This window comes from Phodopus roborovskii, unplaced genomic scaffold, assembly GCF_943737965.1.
Source record: "Phodopus roborovskii unplaced genomic scaffold, PHOROB, whole genome shotgun sequence".
Taxonomy (NCBI): domain Eukaryota; kingdom Metazoa; phylum Chordata; class Mammalia; order Rodentia; family Cricetidae; genus Phodopus; species Phodopus roborovskii.
The window spans coordinates 27,457,119-27,482,443 of NW_026126418.1; the positions used below are offsets into that span (position 1 = coordinate 27,457,119).

A 25,325-nucleotide genomic window follows, 5' to 3' on the forward strand; every position below is an offset into this window, starting at 1 on the left:
AATGGTGGTGTAAGCCCTACAGATCACATAGCTAGGTAGGTTTCTTTTTCTTCTAACCGGGACACACATGTCCCTCTTACTTATTTAAGCAACCCAGAGCTTTTTGTTCTTTCACAGTCACTAGTCTACAATATGTTGCTAAAGAAATGAACACAGTAGAGATGGAAACAGTCAGGGAGTAGGAGCTGACATTGGAGCACATAGTGGTTCAGAGAGGCTTAAACATCTTGCTGAGGTTTTAGACTGTGTGATGAGAATCCAATGTACTCTGACCCCACACTGCACAGTAGAGATGGACATGAAGTAGTCAGTTTCTGCACACTGGGACACTCTATCCATCCCCTCTTTCTCTTCCTGTCTGGCCTAAGACATGGCATAGGAGCAGGACAGAGAATCTGCCCTCATTCTCAACCTGAACTACCCACACTCAATCAATTACTGAATCTCCCTGCTTCTTTTCAAAGACAGACATTCTCCTATCTGCTGTGAGCCTGTCCTTCACTCCTTCACCCTCTGCTTAGCTGGGCTTCTACCCCGTCTCAAGCGAAGATACAGGGGACTTTCAGCAAGCAACCGAGACTGAAAACGTGATTGTTTTCATTATGGTATTAAGTCATGTCATCCCCATGAGACTGGGAACTATTTTGTACTTTTGAAGTCAGTCTGTGTGACCCTAAAATGTTTTTTTTTCAATCTATTCCAGCAGTGCAAGAATTTGCAAAACATCTAGCAGCAAGCACCATCTCAACTCCATTGCAAAGGGGATCAGAAGCTTCAGGGCTCCAGGAACCATGCTATCTCCCCCTGGTGGTTGAGATAATACAGCCACTTTCCCAGGTTTTTGATGTCCCCCCCCCTCCCATTTTATTCTCAACACGTCTGATACAAGATGTTCTCTTATAGATGAAATCTTTAAATTCATACATACAGTATTAGTCCATAAAGTGTATTATGTGTTCTCTTTGGTTCAATTGTAGGTGTTCATTCCAATATAGTTCTAGGGAACTATTTATTCCTTTGATTTTTTTTTTTTTAAGGCTGGCCCTAATGTAAAGATTCTGGGCTTCACTTTGAAAATTAGTATGGTGGTTCCTCATGAAAATGGGGATCAGTCTACCACAAGATCCAGCAATTCCACTCTTAGGCATATACCCAAAAGATGCACATTCATACAACAAGGACATCTGTTCTACTATGTTCATAGCAGCATTATTTGTAATAGCCAGAACCTGAAATCAAGAATGGATGGAGAGAATGTGGTACATTTACACAATGGAGTACTACTCAGTGGGGGGGAGAACAAAACAAAACAACAAAAAATAATGCAGTCTTGAAATTTGCAGGCAAATGGATGGGACTAGAAGAAACCATCGTTGAGTGGGGTAACCAAGTTACAAAAAGACAAACATGGTCTCAAATATGGATTTTAGACATAGAGCAAAGGATTGCCAGCCTACAGTCCACACGGCCAGAAAAGCTAGGAAACAAGGAGGACCCTAAGAGAGACATACATGGTCCCCTGGAGAAGGGGAAAGGGAAAAGATCGCCTGAGCAAATTGGGGGAGTGGGGGAGAGGAGAGGAAGTTAGGAGAAAGAAAAGGGAAGAAGAGAAGTAGAGAGGAGAGCATGAGGGAGCAGGAAAATTGAGTCAGGAAAAGAATAGAGGAGAACAAGAAAAGAGATACCATAATAGAGGGAGCCATTATAAGTTTAAAGAGAAATCTGACACTAGGGAAATGTCCAGAGAGCTACAAAAAAAAGACCCCAACTAACAATCTCAGCAATAGTGGAGAGACTACCTTAAATGCCTTTCCCTGATAATGAGATTGATGACTACCTTATATGCCATCATAGAGCCTTAATCCAGTCAGTAGCTGATGGAAGCAGAAGCAGACACACACAGCTAAGCACTGAGCTGAACTCCTGGAATCCAGTTGCAGAGAGGGAGGAGTGATGAGCAAAGGGGTCAAAACCAGGCTGGAGAAACCAACAGAGAAGCTGACCTGAACAAGGGGAAGCTCATGGACCCCAGACTGACAGCTGGGAAAACAGCATAGGACCAACCCAGATCTCCTGAATGTGGGTGTTAGTCAGGAGGACTGGGCAGTCTATGGAGCCTCTGGTAGTGGATCAGTATTTATCCCTAGTTAAAAAAAAAAAAATGGACTTTGGGAGCTCATTCCACATAGAGGGATTCTTCTGGACTTCATAGGTGAATAGGAAGGACATAAAACCCCCAGAACTTATGTCAACTATTCATGAATGTGTAGGTGTACATTCTACTTGGAGAAGTAGTCATTCCCATCAGATTCTTGGAGATCCATGATCTCTGCCAACGAAAAGGAATTCAGTTGCATGTGGATACAGGTAGAGAGCAAGAGCCAAATAGGTTCCTTGTAACCTTTCTTTTAAAAGCTGCCTTGAGTCACTTTGAAGGGTCTACTTCTTCAAGGAAGCAACTACAAACTACAGCTAAGTTATCTATCCAGATTAAAACTTTACAGTTACTTAACTATAAATGAATGACCTCGCCAGCCTTATAGATACTCCCAAGTTAAAGTCACAAATACACAAAACCTGTGAAGTAATTGAGCACTTTTGTAAATCAGATCTAATTAACTAAAGTTATATTGAATGGTAAAACCATCACCTCCTTTATATTTAATTAACACCGCTTACTTTAATTATTTTAATCTCTATAGAGCTTTCAGGAAATTGCTCATTTTTATCAAAAGAAGAGAGAAGCAAGGGTTTCCATTGTGATATAACCACTCTTTATGTTTTATAATGCTGAATTCTTGTTATAATTGTGTCAAACCCACATAGTATACACCATGATTTCTACACATAAAGTAGGTCTGTCAGTTGTAAGTAAGTAATGCTGACCATAGGGAGGCTGTTCATACATGGAAGCAAGAGATATATGAAACACCTCCCTCTTTTCTGTTCAATATTGCAGTGGGCCTAAAATTGCTTTTGAAATAAGATGTACTGATGAGGAAGGAAGGGAGGAATTTTTAACTTCACCTGATTGCTAAGAACATACCTTTATTAAATTTACTATAAAGAATGAATTTATGAAGACCTAGCTAATCAGTTCCAGGAACAGGCAGCACATAGCCACCTAAATTCATGGTTAAATCTCCCAATTGATAGAGTAAACTGCTGACAACAGAAACGTTTGTATTGACTGAGCACTATGGTTTGATTAAGTTTGCTCATTTATTTTATAAATCTGCTGTAAAACCATTAGGAGAGTTTTATTACTCAAATTATGAGGCTGAGTCAGAGTGGCCTTTAAAATCTATAAATTAATTAGAACTCTATTTCAAGAGCTCTGAGACTAGCCAGCCCTTTCATTTAATGAATATATTTCCTTTCTCTATTACAAATAAATTGTGATTTAGTTCACAATTTCTCCAGCTTGCCATCACTCACATGCATGGTACTTGCATAGATTAGCAAATATAATTACACATTTACTGTCCATAGTAGATGAGAAAAGCTTATATAAGCATATTATAGAAGAGACTGGAGGCAATAAGAGCATTCTGCACTCGGGGTGTGATTTAAAGCATGTCCAAGCAAAGGTGGAGTTCTGAACTGTCTTTCCTCTACATTAAATACTTTTTGCTTCACTTAAGACTTCATGGACATGTATGAGTTCTCCAGGAAAGCATGCTTGTAGGCTTTCTTTTCCATCTACAGCCTCATATGCCAGTTTGGCTTGCTGCTTTTTTCTAATTGCACACAAAACCCTAAGTGATGGAGTAAATGTAACTGGGGCAGGCTGACTTCCCTGCTTCTCTCCCTGGGTTGTTCCAAAGTTAGGTATAGGATCATGCCTTAAACTGGGAGGTGGATTTCCATCTTGGCACACAATAAGAAGCTATGAGTGGCTAGTACTGCCACCAAAGAGGGCAGGATGAAGAATGAGAAGAGCTGGCTCTAATGGCCTCTTGGGCCACTACATGTAGTTACCCTCCATTAAAACCTTAATTGTCCTTTTCATAAAAGCAATGACTTTCTATATGAGCAACATTTGTTTCTCATATAAGTTAAGAGTCTTGCTTTCTGACTTTTTGACCTAAAAATATCTTGAATTGTGGTTACGAATGTGTCTCCTTGTTTTGTATCTTAGTTCACAGGTTAGGCATTTTGGAAGTAATTAGGAATGGATGAGTTTTTCTGGGTTGCAGCCCATTAACAGCATTAAATGGCTTTATAAGGTATAGACAAACCTGAGCTGGCACACTTGCCACCTTGACATGCTTTGGCCTCTGCCATATTGTGACATCTCAAGAGCACCTGACATTTCAGGGCTGGGCATCTCAGTTCCCTGCAGCATGGTTTCTTTATAAATTTTTCCCCATGGTATTTGATTCTAGCAACATAAACTGGACAATTACACTCAGTAAGAGACAAGACACCCTTTCTTTTTTTTTTTTTTTTTTTTTTTTTTTGACACAAGATATTCTCAGCAAAACCCCAAATATGACCCCATAAACCAATATCATTGAGAAAAATTAACTGATAAGGAGAAACCAATTTCAGTCTTGTGTAATTTGAAAGAAGTACTTATTCACTCTTCTCTTACATTTTCATAGGAAAAGGAGACAACGGCAATTGGATCCCAGAACTCAGACATTATTTTCTTTTTTTAAACACATTCTAGTTCTTCATTTCAGCTTGACGCCATCCTTGCAGACTAACAGATCTTCTCCATTTGGAGATAATAAATCCACTACCTGTTCCAGAACTGCATCACAGCAGCTTGCTATGATATTTACAGGAGAGACTGTATTTACCTAGCTTCATTTACCCTGGCTATATCTTGCTGGGTCATGTTGCTAGAAGGAGCTTTCTCCTTGGTTCTTGTCTTGGAGGAAATAATTCAGCCAAAATGTATCATTTAGGCAGAAGCTCATTCAGCAGAAGAAAACAAAGTGATGTTGGTTGGAGCAGGCTGAAGCCAACTGGCGGCAGCAGCCCAATGGGCTCTACATTGTAGGGTTTAAAGATGCCCTTAGGATCTTCACAAGGCAGACAGCATATGATGCCCCCCCTTCTCATTCCACATCATGATGGACCAGGTCTCCCTGTTAGGGTATTTCTTTCTATCATCCTGTTAAAAAGCTAACAAGAGGAGTCAAAACCACAAAGCAAACGAGATTATTATGAAGAGAGGGTCTTTGGAGGATGTTGGTCCTTTGTGGGTATATGTTACAAGTAAGGTTTTTCCCCCAGCCTGGTCTCACTGTGGCGTCAGCCCCAAATAACACACAGATACCCTGTATTAGATGTAATTCTGTTGGCCAGTTACTTGTTTCTTATCGGCTAGCTCTGCCTTAAGTATTAACCCATTTATATTAATCTAAGTATTTCCACGTGGTCTCATCTTACCAGAGAGTCTGCTCTCCCCCATCTCTCCTTGTTGACTTCTCCCTACTACTTCCTCAAATCTCCTTGTCTCCTAGTCCCACCTATCTTGCTTTCCTATTGGCCAACAATGCTTTATTCATTAACCAGTATGAGAAACATATTTACAGAATGATATCTCCCTCATCTCCTCTTTTCTGTGCTGCAACGTGGCTAATAAGGACTTCCACTTAAAATTTAACAAAAGCTTAAAAAGGGTTTTACAAACAAAAGAACAAAGACAAGCAAGACTTCTTGCTAACATCATTTTTCTGGGTTGCACTTTGTTTTGTAAGAGACAAGCAAAGATTTGTGTGGATGCTTTAAGGGAGGTTTCCTGACTCAGCATAAGTGGCAAAATACCTCAAGGCTTTTAAAGAATTCTGCTAACAACTGAATGTTGTGTATGAGAGCTGACAATGACAGTGACCACATCTCCAAGCTGGCAACATGCTGCTGGATGGCAGCACAGACCAAGACAGTGAGCACAGCTCTCAATGCTGGTGGTAAAATAGCTGCCGCCATGTTGGATAGACCGAAGCTAAAACTGTGAATTTCATTTTATCAATGTTGTTGTTTACCAGATAAAAGACTTGTGGCCAGAAAAAGATACAAATTTACAGTAAAGACAGATTCACATTAAGAAAAAGCACTAAAGGTTTACAGTGTGTTCTAAAACATATGTAGGCTTGGGAGAGAAAAAGAATAAAATGGTTTTAAAAAGACAGAGAGGAGCTGGGTGTGGTGGCACAAGCCTTTAATCCCAGCACTCAGGAGACAGAGGCAAGCAGATCTCTGTGATTGCGAAGTAAACCTGGTATGCAGAGTGAATTCCAGGACAGATAAAAGTTACACAGAGAAACCCTGTCTCAAAAAGATGGAGAGAATCTGGATACTGTATGGTATATTGTCTTTGTATTGTTTGACTGCTGAGGAAATAACAACAACTCTTAAAACAAATGCTGCTGGATCAATCCAATTTATATATTTTAAAAATGCTTTGACTCTGAAATTTAAGTTCAAGGGCAAGTTACTGGGGAAAAGGATTTCTATTTTGGTTTCCACAGAAAATGAAAAGCTGTAGATTCCTTCCAGACTAATACGGTTTGATCAAGCCAGACCCCCTGAAGCAGCGTTCCTGATGATCCAACATTCAAAACAGCTTCAACAAGGCAGCCTTGCAGACTACAGCTAGGATTTCTGCATCTTCTTAGGATCCCCAATGACAGCACCCCCTACCAGCAGGAAGCAGTTTGGAAAGAACAATGCCCAAATTCCCAAAATTGTCTATAAATGTTTGTTTTCATTTATATGGGGTTGGTTATAAATGGTTAATGACCACACCCAATATTTTTAAAGGTAAAAAGGGAATTATGGTATAGATATGAATACTTTGTTTTGGAATGGATTTTCATTTATTGATACAATTTAAGGCCAATTTTGTGATATGTATATTTCTCTTGCTTAGGTATTGTGTTTATATAACTCATTTAGAAATGTAATGTATAATTTAGTACAGATTATAGATAGTTGCCTATGATAGTCAAAGCTTAGAGTTAAGTTAGTTTTTCAAGATACACAGAGATGTATTTAAGATAGGCCTTTCAAAGACCTACAGAATATGGCATTTAAAATTGTTTAGGGTTTTTCTTACAGTGAGACATAAATGCTCCTGGCAACACCACCTGCGTCAGAAAGGAATATGGACATCAAAGAAACACGTTATGAAGTTTACTTCCAATATGGCAAGACTAGCCATTTGGACAAGATACTGCTCTTGTCTGGACTGTTTGATGTTATGCTGTATAAACTGGACATGTAGGACCCACAGAAAAGTGACTGCTGATTCAAGATGGACATTGATACAGAGTTCCTGCTTCATGGAAGAGTCTGCCAGACAGTCTGCAGGACACAGAGCAAAATGACTGACAAACTTCCAATACAAGAAGACAGTTTAAAGTTTCCTGCTTTGCTGAAGAGTCTGCCAGACACACTATGGCCTATGGGCTGAAGATGGAAAATTACAGAAGAACTTCGGGTGACTGACCAGGCAGTGAGTTGTCTCTGTCATTTCTAGAATTTATATATTATCCTTCGGTGGTCTTTGAGGGATTTGAAGACAAATAGTTATGGTCATAGTTTTCCTTAGTTAGGATTAAAGATAAGGTACATATAGGACGTTAGACTCAAAAAGATAGGATAGATGATGAAATATTTTCTTTAATTCTTGCTAAATGTTAATGAACTAATTGTTCATTGTTAACTGTGATTCTTATTTGATAACTGTTGTGTGATATATTTTGTTATACTATGGTTAAAACCCTTCTTTTTATTTTAGACAGAAAGATGATGGGAGATGTCATTCTGTAAATATGTTTCTCTTATTGGTTAATGAATAAAGAATAAAGCACTGTTGGCCAATAGGAAAGGAAGATAGGAGGGACTAGGAGACAAGGAGGAAAGAGGAAGTAGTAAGGAGGAGTTAGCATGGGGAGACCTGGGAGAGCACAACACCAGCCCCTCTCCGGTAAGATGAGACCATGTGGAAATACTTAGATTAATAGAAATGGGTTAATACTTAAGACAGAGCTAGCCAATAAGAAACAAGTAACTGGCCGACAGCATTATGTCAAATACAGAGTCTCGGTGTGTTTATTGGGGCTGCCACCGCAGTGGGTCCAGGCTGGCAGAAAAACCTTACTTGTAACAGGTATACATGTGCAACAATTGAGAACATGCCCTGGTGTCTGGTTTCTGATGTAGTGGGAACAACCATACTGCAGCTTCAAGGAGATTTAGGTACCAAGGGGTATCTGACTGGAGCTACAGCTGCTGTTTACCATGCTTTTCTCACCCCTGATTATGTGCCTACTTGATCTCGCCTTCATCTCAGTAATGTGCTCATCTCTGTGATGAAGAGCCTGTCTCTTGTGATTGACAGTCCCAATAAAGCATCCAAGGAACTGGGGCTAACAGATGACAAGGAGAAGCAATTTCTCTAGTGGAAAAACAAGTAGTCTAAACTTTAAGTTAAGGGGTTCAGATTCACTACTTGTGCTTATCTCTGCTCCTTTCCAATATCCCACTAAGATGAAGGAATAAACCAGCTTAGGAAAATATGAAATTGGAAGTAGTATTAGTGGGCAAGAAAGCATGCCAGGATTTTGGAAGGCCGAAAACAAATGAAGGAACAGAAACCTGGGAGGCTCCTAATTGAAGGGAGCACCAAGGGCTGAACACACTGAGTGGGAAAAGATCCACATCGACCCAGAACCACAGGAAGAAGATATTCAAGAAGAGTAAGAACAGGCCACATTAAAAGGATTGGAAGCTGAGAGTGACATTGGATATGACTTAGTCAGAGGTTTTGCTAATTAGCGGACAGTAGAGTAGCTCCTTCAAAAGGACAAGGTAAGATATGTGTGACTCTCATAGTCCCCCACCCCATACACAGAGTACAGAACACAGTCGTGTGTATCTACGTAGAATACACTTCATACCTTTCACTAAAGAATGAGCCCCACAAAAATTAGGAGTGAAATCAAGTATGGTAGTTCATATATGTCATCCAGCTGTGGCACAAGAATTCTGAGTTCAAGGTCAACCTAAGCTACATAGCGACTCTCTGTTTAAGAAAAGAAAAATTGAAGTAAGCCTGGAAAAAGAAAACATAAAATCCGAAGGCAAGTAGAGCAAACCTGAGCAAATCTGAAAGAAGCTGAAAGGTGCTCCAGAAAGCTTGCTATGTGGTCCATATTGGAGTGAGATGTCTGGGAGACTGCCATTGGATGTCTTCAGGGGACAGAGAGGCTACTTGTTAAGACAGCTGAGTTTATGGAGCCTTTTGGTTGGGGATAGAATGGGAGAACTCATGGATAGGGAATGCTATAAGTGAAAAACTTAAGGTAAAAACTGCCAAAAATGTGAAATGTATCTTAGTATATAGTTTTACTAGATGTTGACTTGACTAAAATTAAGATGTATAATAGCTACTTTTAAATTTCTGTGACAAAATAACACCACCAAGGAAACTTTCAAAAGAAAGCATTTAATTTGAGTCTCAAGGATCCAGAGGGTAGTAGAGTTTATGACTATCATGTTGCAGAGCATGGCAGCAGGCAGGCAAGCATAGCATTGAAGCAGTAGTTGAGAGATTACATCTGATCCACAAGCAAAGGGCAGGCAGGGAGAGAATTAACTGGAAATGGCATGGGCTTTTGAAACCAGAAAGACCACCCCCGGTGACACACCTCCTCCAACAAGGCCACACCTCCTAATCCTTCCCAAAGAGTTCCAGCAACTGAGGATCAATCATTCAAATATGTAAGCCTAAGGGGGGGGGCATGCTCATTCAAACCACCTCATTTGGTATAATCCTAGCACTCTGGAGGAAGAGGCAGATGGATCTCTGTGATTTCAAGACTAGCCTGGTCTACATAATGAGTTCCGGACCACCAGGGCTACACAGTGAGACCTTGTTGAGAAAGAGAGTGGGGACTGATTTTGATTCTAGAGGTCAGGAAGATAGCTCATCATGTAAAGGCAGTGCAGCTTGATGACCTAAGCAGGATCCCAGAACCCACATGATGGTGGAAAAGAAATTGCTCCTTTAGTTTCTCTTCTGATTCTCACACACACACACACACACACACACACACACACACACACACACACACACACAAATTTGAAAATAATAAAAGAAGAGATTGAGTCTATCAGATGTCTCAAATTAATAACATGAGAAAATGGGAACTTAGGTTTTCATTTAGAAATATGGACTTGAAAATAGAAGAATCTGTTTTGTTTGTTTTGTTTTAAATCAATGTCCTTTTAGCCCAAGGACTTATTTGTCATTTTAAAAGCTTATTGATAGCTTTTAATTTTAAAGCTAGTTTTGTATATTCCTGTTTTTTATTTCATGAGTGTTTTAAAGTAATACAATCAAACATCAAAGTGATCAGTCAAAACCTATCTTTTCACAGCCATTTCACTCATCTGCACTAGATAATAAATCTCTGAAAATAAGCCATCCTAACAGACCCTTTCTATTAAAGTGTATGCAGGCATTATTGACAGTATCCAAGGACAAATGCTTTTGTTGATTCTAGCAGTGTCATTTAATCCAATGTATATGTCTGAAGTCTCACTCTGTGTTATGGGATGCTCTACTGTGTGGCTCAGAGCAGATTTGTGCAACTTCTGACTCTATGAGCAAAGCCCTGGGACACTTCACAGAGAAGAGGGTCCTGAGAAATTGCCTTCTTGAAATCTTGTGGATTTTTTAACCACATAAATCCTGGGTTTAAGAAATTGTACAAATAAGCCCCCAATAGACCAGGAACTTAGCTCAGAAAGTACTTCAAATCCTTCAGACAGAAGGAACTGCAAATCCTTTAGGTTTTATTAGAGAGCTTAAGAAGAGGGGATGTGTTTAAATCTGTGAATTACACTGCAGAATTAAATCAGCTTGGGAAATTCTTGCCACAGTGCTGTTCCCAGGGGAGCTCATTCATGCTGCCAACACTATGTCACTAGGAAAACATAGCAACTGGCCTTCCTTTTCCACCTTTGTCTCCTGCAGCATGGGCCCCAGAAGACTCTGAAAATGCACTGTATCTGGAAAAAAGTGAAATCTTTAGCCAATATAAGTTTTATACCATGTCTCTGAAGCTCAGAAGCAAGGCGGATGCTTGGCACATAGTGGCTTGTACAACAGCACAGTGAGGCAATGGCCAGTGCACCACTGTGCCATCTCTGTCTCTGCATCCCCATCAGGATGTCTCACAGTGTGCTCTTCAGTCATCTCTGGATCCTCTAAAATCAAATCAAGACTGCCAATCTGTGGGAGAACTTGTCAGTCAAATGACCAATAGCTTGCTTTTATGGTCTGTCACTCCTCCCATTTAAAACTAGGGAGATAAAATGCTTAGTCCCTCCCCTAACGTGTCTATATCTGGAGCATCCAGTTTAGAAGCATAGACCTCTGCGTAACACAGGTTCATTGACTCGTCATTTCTACCCTTTCATGATTTTATCCCCTCTGACCCTAGAACAGATGAACAGATCTTCCTGTTAAAGTGGGACACACACACACACACACACACACACACACACACACACACACACACACTTATCTACTCAGTATTCCTTCCAGCTGTAACATAGAGAATCTAAAGTATTTTCAGAGATCAATGGCTGGCTGGTGAGAAAAGTTAAGTGACTTGGGATTTTTGTCTGGTGGTTTTGCTTCTTATCTATCTCAATTGTTTTTTGTGAAAAAAAAAATATTATTTTTATACACAGAAAATAATGAAGACATTTTAGAGCATTAAAAGAAAGTAGAAAGAAGGTAGAAAATGATGACAAGTCATACTCCACTAAGGATGGAAGAATGATTTTCATAAACAGGGAATTGATGGGAGATGTCATTCTGTATATATGTTTCTCTTACTGGTTAATGAATAAAGCCCTGTTGGCCAATAGGAAAGCAAGATAGGTGGGACTAGGAGACGAGGAGTATTCTGGGAGATGAAGTAGAGAGGAGTCAAGATGTAGGACATGGCAGAAGTAAGAGGCCGGGACCCTTTCTCCCATAAGATAAGACCATGTGGAAAACTTAGATTGATAGAAATGGGTTAATATTTAAGACAGAGCTAGCCAATAAAAATGCTAGCAACAGGTCAACAATTTCAAAATTAATATAGCATCTGCATGTTTCTTTAAGCTGTGAAGGGCAGGGCAGTGGGACCTGCCAAGCCAGAAAGCTAATCGTAACAGGGAATGTGTTACCTGACTCAGAGAGGAGTTCTCACTCATTTAAGAGATGATATTTGCATTAAGATTCAAAAAAGCAAAAAAAGTAAAATAAAACTGGTTACCCTGGGGGAAAGAGATGAGTCATTCCAAGCAAAAAGAGCAAATGCAAAATTCCCATGGAGGGATAAATCTTGTGCAGCTGTGGAAGAGAAAAGCTAGCTGTGGTTGGAGACTCAAGGAGGGAAGATGCAGTGTAAAATCCCAGAGCTGGTAGGAATCCAGTCATGTGGGTCTTATGTCTCCAGAAAAGCACTGTGCATTCTGATTCCCAAAACCCACATAGATGACATGTGGATGTGGAGGTCCATCTACGATTCCAGCCTTAGCAGGCAAAGACGGGAGACCCTAGATCAAGCTGGCTGGGTAGATATCCCTGTCTTAGAACTCTGCATTTGAGAGATCATACTCAATGAATAAGGTAGAAAAGTGATCCAGAATGGTTCCTCACACCAACCTCTGGCACGTGAACACACAAGCAACATAAACTTCCACACATGCAAATGCAAAATGCATTTAAACACACACACAATGGAGAATTTTAAAAAGACACTGTGGGATGTGGGATCCCAGAGCCACTTTCCAACACACACACACACACACACACACACAGAGAGAGAGAGAGAGAGAGAGAGAGAGAGAGAGAGAGAGAGAGAGAGAGAGAGAGAGAGAAGACAACTCAGTCTGTTGTGTGGATTAGGGTACAGCTCAGGAAGACAGGATGAGTATTTGTACTAGACACCAGTGGGAATCAGGAGACGTGACTGTGTTTGTGCAGAGTTTGAAGCTAGATCTGCTAGCACTTGGAAAAGGGTAAGTTATGGGGAGCCAAGGTAATGAGCAAGTGTCCCTGTAACCAGAGATAGGAAGCCTTCAGAAGTTGCCAGGTGAATCTGACAATTAGGCCATTGGATAGACACAACTAGAGGTGAGAAGACTGAGGTAGAGAGAGATGAAGTTCTGATTATTAGGCACACTAGGGAATCACCTACTGAGAGACTAGAGAAAGAGAGAAGACCTGTGGACAAGACCTGCTCACTCAACTTTAAAAATCATGCACAGAAGAGGCTGAACCACCTGGCTAACCTGATCCTACTTGAGGACATTCATACTAGGTGTACTGTCTGGCTTTATGTCAACTTGGTACAAGCTAGGGTCATCAAAGAGGAGGGTGCCTCAATTGAGAAAATGCCTCCAAAAGATCCTGCTGCAACATGTTTTCTTAATTAGTGATCAATAGGAGAGGGCCCAGTTCATTGTAGGTGGTGCTATCCCAGGGCTGGGTTCTATAAAGAAATCAGGTTGAGCAAGCCATAAGGAGCAATCCCGTAAGCAGTACCCCTCCATGGCCTCTTCATCAGCTCCTGCCTCCAGGTTCCTGCCTTGTTTGAGTTCCTGTCCTGACTTCTTCAATAATGAACAGTGCTGTAGAAATGTAAGCCAAATAAACACTTTCCTCCCCCACCCCACCCCCAATTTGCTTTTTTCATGGTGTTTCATCACAGTATAGAAACACTAAGACACGAAGTTATAAGGTTTTTGTTTGTTTGGTGGTAGTGTGGGTTAAAGCCATTGTGTATGCTTTAAGTAGTTACCTGCCTAGATGAGAAATCCTCTGATGTCAAAAGCAATCTTGTCCTGAATTTGAGAGTTATGTGAGAAACGGTTCCAGGAACTAAAGTTACATAGTTTTCACAACATCATATCCATACCTGAAAATGCTTCATTTCCCTGAACTTTTAGCTAAATGAGCTGAAGCCATTTAGCTAGGCCAACTAAAATTCCTGGACTTTTAACTGAAAGAGCCATGCACATAAATTTGTACATGCCAACAGTATATGGCAGCTAATAGACATTAAAATGAGGAGTAAGCTGAATCTAGGTACAGTGCTATGTAGTCATAACACAGTTGGCTAAACTATGTGTTATATTTAGGGAACACAAATGAAGTGCTCACTCAGACTATAGCATTAGTAATGTAGTAAAAAGCTATTTAGGGACTCTGTAGCCGACAGAGATGAGAGTTTCTCTCTAGTTACACCACACACACACACACACACACACACACACACACACACACACACACAGAGTCAATTGTTTTCAGGCAGGAGATAGCAGGCATCACAGGAGAGTGATTTCTGAAGGACAATATCAATGTGATAAGCCCTACACATGCAGAGCTCACTGTCTAGAAAACCTTCCCAAGAGGCAATGTGGAGAGGACCAACCCAGGAAGAGGCCAACAGTCTCCTGAGTTATGGACAGGATTTGGAGTTTGGAGGGAAGGGGTCTGGAGTTCAGTCAAGGAACTAGAGAGGTGGTTGTGTTACCCACCGCCCTATGGCTGATAACTCACAGAAACTGCCTCTCTGGAACTCTGGTGAAATTTCCATCTCACCTATACTCTCTTACCCCTCAAGACCTTGTGCAGTTTAGGAAGGGTTATATGGGGGTGGGTGAACCCTGTTAGAGGTCTGATGACCTCCATGTTTTGGAGGTCTTGTGAAAGGTTCCTGCAGGAAATCATGTCTCCTCTAATTTCAAGAGACCATACAATTTCGATGTCCATACAATGCCTGAAGGACAGACTTCTACCACAAGTCTAAACATTGAAAGCATAGTTCCATGGAAAAGCATTTTTTAAGAACATGAATAGGCTGAATGTGGTAGTAATGTCTTGATTCCTAGCACACTAAAGGTAGAGGCAGGCAGAGTTTTGAGTTCCAGGTCAGTTAGGTCTATGTAGTAAGACCTGTCTCAAAGATCAAAAGAACAACAAAAACATGAATAAGAGATGAGGATGTAGCTCAATGGATAGAATGCTTGCTTAGCATACTTGAGGCCCTGGATTTGATGCTCAGCACCATGCAAACCAGGCCCGTTGGCACATGCCTGTGATCTTATCCCTTGGTCATCAGATACAAGAGGATCAGAAGTTTGAGGCCAACCTGAGCTATTAAAGTTCCTATCCAGAAGCCAACCAAGTAAAATTCTCAATGTCTGGCATATAATCAAAAATTAATAAGCATTCAAGCAAATAAGAAAATAAGTCCCTTAATAAGTAAAGCTATCAATCAAAATAGAAACAGATGTAGAACTTGCAAACAAACATTAAAGTAATTATCATAACTCATTCCATATGTTCACAAATCTTGGGGAAAACAAGCACAAGTAGGAAAAGATGAGAAAAACATCAAAATTGGTTGTCCAGATATCAACAATACAATGTCAGAGACTAAAAACGCATTAAAATAAAGCACACTCAAAGAACCTGGCAATGCCTTTGACATGAGTTTCCACTGGACTAGGCAGACCCCTTCAGCTCCATTTCCTCATTTATAGACCGTGGGTGATAATAGCATATCACCTAATCTTTTTGCCCCCATGACTAAATATCTGATAGGGACTTGAGGAGGAAAGGTTGGTTTTGTTGAGTGTTTTCTGGGTTTCAGGTGGAGAGAAGGTCATGCCAGAGCAAAGAGAACTCCTTCTTGGAGACAGGAAACAGTGAGAGGAGGGGAGACAGGGAGAAATTTCTGCATTTGCTGGCTTTCTCCTTCCTCAGATTTATTCCACCCAGGCCTGCAGTATAGGGGATGGAGCCTCGCACATTAAGGATGAGTCTTCTTTGAAAGCATCCTTACTCATGACATGTTCAGTGTGGCGCTTCATAGATGTCCTAGGTGTTTCTCAAGCCAATCAGATTGGCAATCTAATCATTACCTAGTGTGGGTTATTTTGAGAGGCTGGCTCTAAACAAACTAGCATAGTCACTGACACCTACAAATGACAAATCACTCATTTAGATAATAACGGTAGTGTCTTGCTTCTTCACATGTCACAAACACTTGCTCTGCTCTGCTCTGCTCTGCTCTGCTCTGCTCTGCTCTGCTCTGCTCTGCTCTGCTCTGCTCTGCTCTGCTCCACTCAGGCTTGATTCCCAGTTGTCAACTGCCTCTCGAAACAACCAAGCAGTATTCAAGCTGGCAGAGCCTCCATTCGTCATCATCAGCTGGCTCTGGTGATAGTGCCCACTCCTCCCAAAGGCCAGTGTAATGCCTGCTTCTTTCCCCTCGTGGTTTATTCTGTCCTGCTATTTATCAAATTCATTCTCCTCTGACAACAGGGAACCTTGAAAGTCCTCCAGTTCAGACACTCAAACTCCACCTGTGATAGGCATGAGGAAGAACTTACTGGTTTTTTTTTTTTTCTGTTAGAAATTTTCTTTAAATAAAGCTATAACATTCACAAGCCGGTTTCATAAGTGTTTGTTGCCAACCTGAATTTTAATTGCCCAGTGAATTTAACTAAATCCTAGAATGTAAGCTATTATATTTTAGCTATGATGTACAGTATATAAACATTACAGTGTAATCATAATAGATAAAATTAATATTATGTAATGCCATGCAATTCTACCCTGTGTATAAATACTAATAAAAAGTAATGAGCCAACTGCATCCATAACAGATATAATTTCAATGTTTTATTTGCCAAGAAAGTTTTCCATATGTGAGATTCTTAGAACTCTCCTGGAATATTTACCACTGACATGATTTTACAAAGGACAAAACTGAGCTTCAGAAAATATAAGTAATTTGATATTCACGTTCTCCAGAAGGGGCTGATTCCAATTATTCTGGATTCCAATTCATATCCTTCCAACTCAAAAATCAGTGTTCTTACTCATTCTGTTACACAGGACTAAAATGAGGTAGGAGCCATGAATCAAACTATCACCTTTATTCCACTTTGGCTGCATACTTATTGCTAAGGCACAAGACAGAAAAATCTACAGTATTAAATAATGGTCCTGGTGATGTACAGATAGAAGCAAATCCAAGAGAGAGAATAGCTACACTATATGCTATACTTTGAATCATCTATGAAAGTGAAACAAGTATGAAGTCCAACTGTAGTTAGAAATCAATTTTCCTCCTAGTTTTTTTTTTTTTTTTTTTGGTAGTTTCTCTTTGCCTGCTCTTTAGACTATCCTAATCTGCTTTCCTGCTGTGATTTATTTCCAGTAATTTAGAGTCCAAATAACAGCAACCTCACACCTGGTGGGTTACGTAGCTATGCATGCTGGGAATGGTAAGAGCTGTGAGAAACGGGAAGTGCATTACAAGCCATCATCACTTCAAAATGAAGACATGAGCTCTACTGATGGTAGGAACTGGCCAGAGGCAATAGCATCAAAACCACAGGAGCACGCTCACAAGCAAAGGCACACTCAGTCAGTAGCTGGATGGTGGGACATTTTGATGTGAAACATGTTTTATTTAAACAGCAGCTTTCATTTGTTGATTGTGTGCTTTCAATCATAAAATACACACTTGTTAATTTTTCCTGTAAATGTGCTCATTATCCAGTCAGGCATCAGATCAGTATAGAGAATGACATAAATAAATTAATTAATTAATAGTTCACAGTCTCAAAACCTCCATTGTCTGTTATAAACATTAAATATGTGAATGCTTTGAATCCCACCAGCCAAACATAGCCATGACTATATACCTGTATATAAACAAAGTTGGGCCTATTATTTACTACAGTAAGGAAGACTAGGCCATGGTGAGCAAAAAGGAGTCTCAGAGGACAACATAGACAGATTTGTAACTGGGCTTTGGTTTGTACTAGATAATTTGGGGGAAAGTGGATCAGGTACTGTCTGAATCTATTAGATTTCAAACATTTTTGTTTTTTTAAGGGAGGAGATAATGGAACAGGGTTACATCTGTAGTTCCTTTAATTTGGAAAGGATGAGTGAAAACTTCTGTGGTTAGCACCATATTCTTGGTTTTTGCCTATACTGAGCCATTTATATGGGGAATTCCTGGTTTTGTGTTGAATTCTGAAGTGGATTAGCCATGGTATAACATGTTTTCTTCCTCAAGACTAAGTTCTAGTATGTCTTGGTGGGTGCCCATTACAAGAATGCTCATGTATGGGCTAGTTTGAAAGCCAGTTGGATTCTACTTCTGAATAGGTGCCCACCAGAAAGGAATTCATGTGAATGTTGTCTTGAAATTTCATGGTCAAAAGGAAAGGACAATGGTCATTTTCGTGCCAAAACCAAAAGCTTGAATACACAAGTCAAGGTGCAAGACAGGGAACTTTGACTAGTTTAATCTATTGGGTGAGTTGAGAAGGTAAAGTTGAGAAGCTACAGTTATGTCATGAATTGGTTAATATGGTAATAAGCACCCATCAAAAATGACTTGAGGGATGGGAAGATAGTTCAGTGAATAAAGCATTGCTGTGCAAGTATGAGAACCAGAGTTGGGATTCCCAGAACCCATGTAAAAGCTGGGTGGGCATGGGAGCCTGCTTGTAACCCCATACCCAGGAGAGAGAGAGAGAGAGAGAGAGAGAGAGAGAGAGAGAGAGAGAAAGCCACACAAAAAAGAGAGTTATGATTAAGTGACATTGAATAAATGGATGTATCAAAGAACATAAAATTTTTAAAGATTTAAATCAGAACAGTATAACCAAATTTATGTTTCAAAATGTGATTTTAGCAGCAGTATGGTTGGTTGCCTATTTGAGGTGAATAGACATTTGTTCACATTTCCTCAGGAAAAGTCTTACAAAACAGCATATAATAAGAAATGGGCCCATCAACTGTCAATAGAATCAGACCCTCCAACCTCCTCTTAGATCTCAGTTGACCACAGTAGTCCCTGGACAGCTTCATTTCATGGGAGACTCAAACCCAGAACCACCTAGGTAAGCTGCCCACAAATGTCTGATCCACAGATATGTGAGATAATAAATATTTGGGGCTTTACATTGTTAAGTTTTAGATTAACATGTTTCATAGCAATAGAAACCTGATACAAGTTTTTTTTTCAGGCTTATTACAAATGAAAATCACATAAACATCCATATACAAGTCATTGTATGGCATAAAAATCTGTATGCATGTGTTTGTGCACTGTATGTTTTCATTTATTTGGAGTTACTGTTTTATCTCATTTTTTATTTTCTGTCAAGTTTTTTCAACAAGGTCATAATCTTCAGGTATTTACTTAATATTCCAAATGCTCAGCCCCATGTTAATTGTCTAGTAGGTGATCAATATTTTCAATTGAGATAAATTGAGTGCAATAACAAGTGCTCAGGTGACTTTCAGTAGTCAAGGAACTGAGAAGGAGATTCAATGTTGCAGCTGGGTTCACTGACTGACCTTCTGTATCCCCATCCTATGAAAAAAATGAATCGATCTGCTTTAGGAGTAAGGTTTTTTCACCCGCCGCTGGTCTTGTCCCGCCGCCTTGCCAGCCCCAAATAACGCACAGAGACTCTGTATTTGATTTTTTTTTTTTTTAGACAGAAAAGAGGAGATGATGGGAGATGTCATTCTGTATATATGTTTCTCATACTGGTTAATGAATAAAGCACTGTTGGCCAATAGGAAAGGAAGATAAGCGGGACTAGGAGACAAGGAGGAAGGAGAAAGTAGTAAGGAGGAGTCATCATGGAGAGACTGGGGAGACCAGACGCCTGCCCCACTCCCCGGTAAGGTGAAAGCATGTGGAAATATTAGATTAACAGAAATGGGTTAATACTTAAGACAAAGCTAGCCAATAAGAAACAAGTAACTGGCCAACAGCATTATATCAAATACATAGTCTTTGTGTGTTAATTGGGGCAGGCGCAGTGGCAGGACTAGACCAGGTGGTGGGAGGAAAAACCTTACTCCTTACAAGTAATCTTCCAGGGTCTACCTGTCTCTGCCTCCTCGGTGCTAGGGTTGCAGAGATGATGGGGGAAGACCTTCTGTATAAATGCTTCTCTTATTGGTTGATGACTGGTCAATAGAGGCAGGAAGATGGGCAGGGATAGGAGATGAGGAGAATTCTGGGAAAGATAGGTAGAGACTTTGAGAGAGATGCCATGTAACTGCCAAAGGAGTAACAGGTCTGGGCATTCTCTGGTAAATCAAAACCACATGGAAATGCATAAATTTATATAAATGGGTTAATAATTAAGAAGGAAATAGCCAATAAGAAGCCCTAGCCACAGGCCAACAGTTTAATAATTAATATAAGTCTCTGTGTATTTATATGGGGACTAAATGGCTTCAGGACCAGGCTAGAAAAAGAAATTCCAGCAACACAGAGGGGTGCCACCACAACCAGATCTTGAGTGGGTTCTGACAACCCCAAATCATGGCCTCATGTTTATGCAGCAAGAATTTCTCCTACCAAGGCATCCTGTCAACCCCACAGTTGATCTTTTATATCTATATACCCTACATCTTCACAATCAACCACATCTACATCCATATGGAAAATACTCATTGAGAAAATGCATATGTACCAAATTACCTAAACAACATAGAATAACAACTAACTTATATAATATTTGCAGAGCAGTATGCATGATCTGCACACAATTTAAATTATACATGACTATGTGCTTAGGTTATGTGAAAACTATGTCATTTTCTACAAGAGGTTTAAACATCAATGGAATTTGGTGTCATGGTGGGGCTAGGGAGGATGCATCTTAGAACCAGTCATCCACAAATAGTAAGGGGTTGCTGTAACTTTTGTTGGAGAAAAGAAAGAAAAATTCTCAATGGTTTATCCGACCCCTTAGATGACCAATATTGGTCATTTTAATAATTTTTTTTTTCATAAGGTAGCTCTCATTCATACTGGAAGACTGAGAAAGCATGCCCATTCTGCGGTTGGTTGGTTAGGGAGTTAAGTGGGGCAGAAAGGAGCAAAGACAGTGAGTTGAGGAGACATCAGAGCTGCTGATCACTTTCCTGCCTCTAAAGCCCAGGCTCAAGACTCCAAGAGCTACTGAAACATCTGATTACTCAGAACTACTGGTGTGCATCCCTCAACGCATTCCCCCAACAACTTTCATATATAAAGGAAGAAAAGAATAGGGCTGCAAGCAAAATGTGGGTAGATATTGGGAGCTTAGCTCCCCAAGTCCGAATACCAGAAAATCCTTCAACACCTAGTACAGGAGTGATGAAGTTATAAGAGCATTGATGAACCAACAGAGCATCCTGATTCTTGCTTTGAGTCCAGAGCAAAATGGCTAATACCACAATTGCCAATATAGATATCAAGAAGAAGGGGTATCAGGAATAAGTCCCCAGTGGTCCACGGGATACTAGAATCTAAGTCAAGCATATATGACACAGAAGCTATTATTCTTACTGAGTAAGAACTGGAATAAACAAGACCTTGCTATACCAGTTTATAACTGCCTTCATTTGCTACAGATGCTATATGACAACCCTTTGGGCCAAGAACAACTGGTCCCTTTTCTAGTGTCTTCATGTGATTTTTTTTTTCTTTATCCATGCATGTCTCTGTGTCCTCATTGCCTCTTTTTATGAAGACATCAGTCTTCAAGGCCCACTCTGTAACCTCATTTAACCTTACTGATTGAAGAAGTGCCTTATCTCCAAAATAGTAACATTCTGAGGTCCTGGGGTTAGCACATGAGTGCTGGGGGCAGAGGAGCAGGGTCCTTTAGCTCATAACAATAAACACACAGAAATTAGAGTTAGAATATTATAATTCATACCATGTTTTCTTAATCTGGATAACATGGTGTTATGTCAAGAGTGTAATTTCAGAAGTTAACACTCTACATAAGACATTCCCACTTCTTCAGAAAAAAAAATAATCACAGAAAAATATTATCCTAGAACTATTTATTCCTTCTTGTTAGTGAGCCTTTTTTTTTTTAAGTTGTTCTGATTGTTATTTTATTTCTTCATTATAGGTTCCACATAATAGACAAAGGTTTTTGATAATACATTGTTATCTTTGCTGAAGATGATGATATGATCATTTAAACAACACAAATGTGTACATATATGAGACTGAGGTTTCTATATCCTATAAACACCTCTTTGGGTTTAAAAGGGAAAAAAGCAATACACTAACAATTCAACTGTAATGCTCAGAAAAACACCAGTTTCCTTAGCAAATATGTGTGCCCTGTACATTGACCTATCATCCAGGACAGCAATGAGCTGGGGAAGCCAAGAGCAGCTAGCTCCCCAAACCAGCTCAGAACACCCTCCCCACTCAGAGCCTCCTCAAGGTGCTCTTATCTTCATCACAGGAAGACAGCAGTCACCCCAAAAGACAGGAAGAGCAAATAAACACTTGTAAAATTCAAGTGTCTTCCTCAGTATGCACACCCAGCATCTCAGAAACTCCATGAAAGCATTCTACCATTCTCTAGACTGCTCCTTGCATTTTATCAAGAAAAGGAACCAGGTGCCTGGGATAACAAAGTATTTTACCAGAAGGGATGTAAACAACGCTACTTGATAAAAATAAGAATAAGGAAAAAGCAGCTATCTTAAAGAAAAAGTGTGTTCTACTCACACTAAAATATCACACCAATGCACAACATACTGCAAAACTGCAATACAATATGGTCAAACACAATGTTCGAATATTAAACTGTTTTAGCACAGGAAATTCATCTTCTGAAAGACAAACTGGGCTCTTATTTTGTAGCTACCTTTGTGTAACTTTAAAAATTGCTGTCCCTCAACAAGGTCTGACACTGATCTTGATACTTAGTAGGAAGTTTGCTATGAGGCTCGGCTCAACAGTCAGCTTTGGAAATAAATCTCCCAGTGCTCATCTTCAGAATTCATCCGAGGACTGGGCATCATCTTCGTCCCTCACTTCTCGGTATCTCTCTGCAGACTCCCCTTCTGGATTGTAGCACTGCATTTTAATACTCGGTCTCTCAGCTAGTTTCTGTGCTGCGAGCTTTGCTTGCATCTCCTCGTAATTCTGTTTCTGCTCCTTCTGCAGGGCCAGTGACTCTTCTATGGAGAGCAGCTGTGCAGGCAGGTGGTGAACAGGAGGAAACACGCTGCTGTGATGTCATCAAGATGTTACCTAGCCCTGCGCATGTTCTTCAGAGGAAGCAGGAGACTCGCCCCTCTGAAAATGACTTGGTGAGTCACTCTGTTGTGTGGGTAACACGTTGGTCTTAAACTTATGAGGAGGGGACACTGGGTTTTTGACTCGCATTTCTAGCACTTCCATGTAATGAGGCCTCTTGGGAGTCCTCACTCCGGAGCTCTGGCACGTTCTCAGAACTGCTGTTTTCTTCTGAGGGTTCACTCTGGTCTGCAATTGTGATCTTTTGCAACTTAGTGATAAACAGACTGTCAACGCTGCTGGAAATGTCTTCCACTTGACTTGAAATAGGGCGCTGGGGGAGATGTTTGTTGACGTCAGATGAGGGTGCCCTGGCTCTACTGCCGGAACTGGGCCGGTGTTCACTGTGCAGTCAGCCTCCAAAGTCTCTTCACTGCCTTTGTGAGTGAGATGTACAGGTTCTTGTGTTTCTGAGGTTGTTTTAGATGGTTTGATGTCTACAGAGGAACAGTCAAGAACTAATGATGAAGTATCAAGCATCAGGTCAGAATCCTGGGCCTTGTCTATGTGGATATCAACTCTTGTGGTTGATTTTTGCCTTAGCTTACAGTCTACACTAACAGTCAAACAGTTCACTTATCCCTTTAACTTCTTCATGTTCTGCAATGGCAGCTTTCAGTTTGGCAATGGTGTCCAAGATAATTTTACCTTTGTTGGGCAATTTGCAAATGAATGTTTCCTTGTGCAAAAGTCTCTCCTGGCGCCTCAACCTCTCCCGCAGCTCCCCCTAACTCTAGTGAGCCTTTTTAAAAGACAAATTCCTGCTCTTTCCTTTTGCGGCCATCATTGGATCGCAGCCGCCAAAATGTTCAATCCCTTCGTAACTTCTGACCGAAACAAGAACCGCAAATGGCATTTAAATGCATCTTCTCACATTTGGAGTAAGATCATGTCTTCCCCTCTTTCCAAAGAGCTGAGGCAGAAGTACAATGTTGGATCTATGCCCATTCAAAAGGGTGATGAAGTACAGGTTGTCCGAGCACACCACCAAGGTCAGCAGATTGGCAAAGTGGTTCAGGTGTACAGAAAGAAATATGTCATCTACACTGAACGAGTGAAGCAAGAAAAGGCTAAAGGCACAACTGTCCATGTGGGCATCCACCCCAGCAAGGTGGTTATCACCAGGCTAAAGATGGCTAAAGATCCTGGAAAGGAAAGCCATGTCTCGACAAGTAGGAAAGGAGAAGTGCAAAGGCAGGGAAGAAAAAACGATTGAGAAGATGCAGGATTAGGGGCGTCTCATACATAGCTTTCTTAAAGACTATTTAAGTAAAATAAATATAAAAGACAAATTCCTAGGCTAACAAGATGACTCAGCTAGTAAACTCACTTGCCACCAAGCTTATGACCTGAGTTCAAACCCCCCAGGGTCCCACAAGGTTGAAAAAGAGAACTGACTCCCATAAATTTTCCTCTGACCTCCGCATACACTGTAGCAAGCACGCGCGCACACACACACACACACACACACACACACACACACACACACACAGGAAATTTAAAATGTAATAAAAATAGATTCCTAAGCACTATCTCTCTATTGAGTCTGCACGCAGAATGAGTGATTCTATGCAATAGCAAGAGCTATTCAAGGAAGATGGTAGGTTTTTCCCTGGCCACTGCAGGGAAGCATCATTATTTTTTACTTTTTTTGCTCTATTTTTGTTTTCAGTTTCCTTTGGGAAATTACTGACTCCCTTCCATGCCATAAGGCAAGAGTCTCTATGCTTCTTTAGCCCAGAGGTACTCAGGAACCAAAGACAGTTAGCTAATTCCTCCCAAGACTTTCCATTTTAAGTGCAAAGAAGGAAAACACAATTGGGGCTGCCTCCTGAGAACACTGTGGACCATACCACCAGATTCCTGGAGATAGTCCTGTTGTCCTCCAAGTCTGGTACTAAGCCTCTTTGTTCACATTAGCCAAAATTGATTCCTTTGGTTAAGCTTGTGACTTGTGACTAATCCAGTCCTTGAACACTAAACGGGGTAACCAACGACTTAGCCCAATAAAGTAGATGTAGCCCAGGTTCAAGTACAGATTGTGGCACCTATAATTATTATCTCTTAGTTAGGAACTGTCCATAAACTTCTTAGAAAAGCAAAAACATGAACTGCAATTTATCAAGAGATGTAGAGTGGAGGAACTGT

At 40.4% G+C, this 25,325-nt stretch overlaps 2 pseudogenes; one reads left to right on the forward strand and one right to left on the reverse strand.

The window, feature by feature from the left end:
- Positions 1 to 22,830: 22,830 nt before the first annotated feature.
- LOC127222083 (DNA-directed RNA polymerase II subunit GRINL1A-like) lies at positions 22,831 to 23,811 on the reverse strand (annotated as a pseudogene).
- A 171-nt stretch (positions 23,812 to 23,982) lies between these two features.
- LOC127221872 (60S ribosomal protein L26-like) lies at positions 23,983 to 24,409 on the forward strand (annotated as a pseudogene).
- Positions 24,410 to 25,325: the final 916 nt, after the last annotated feature.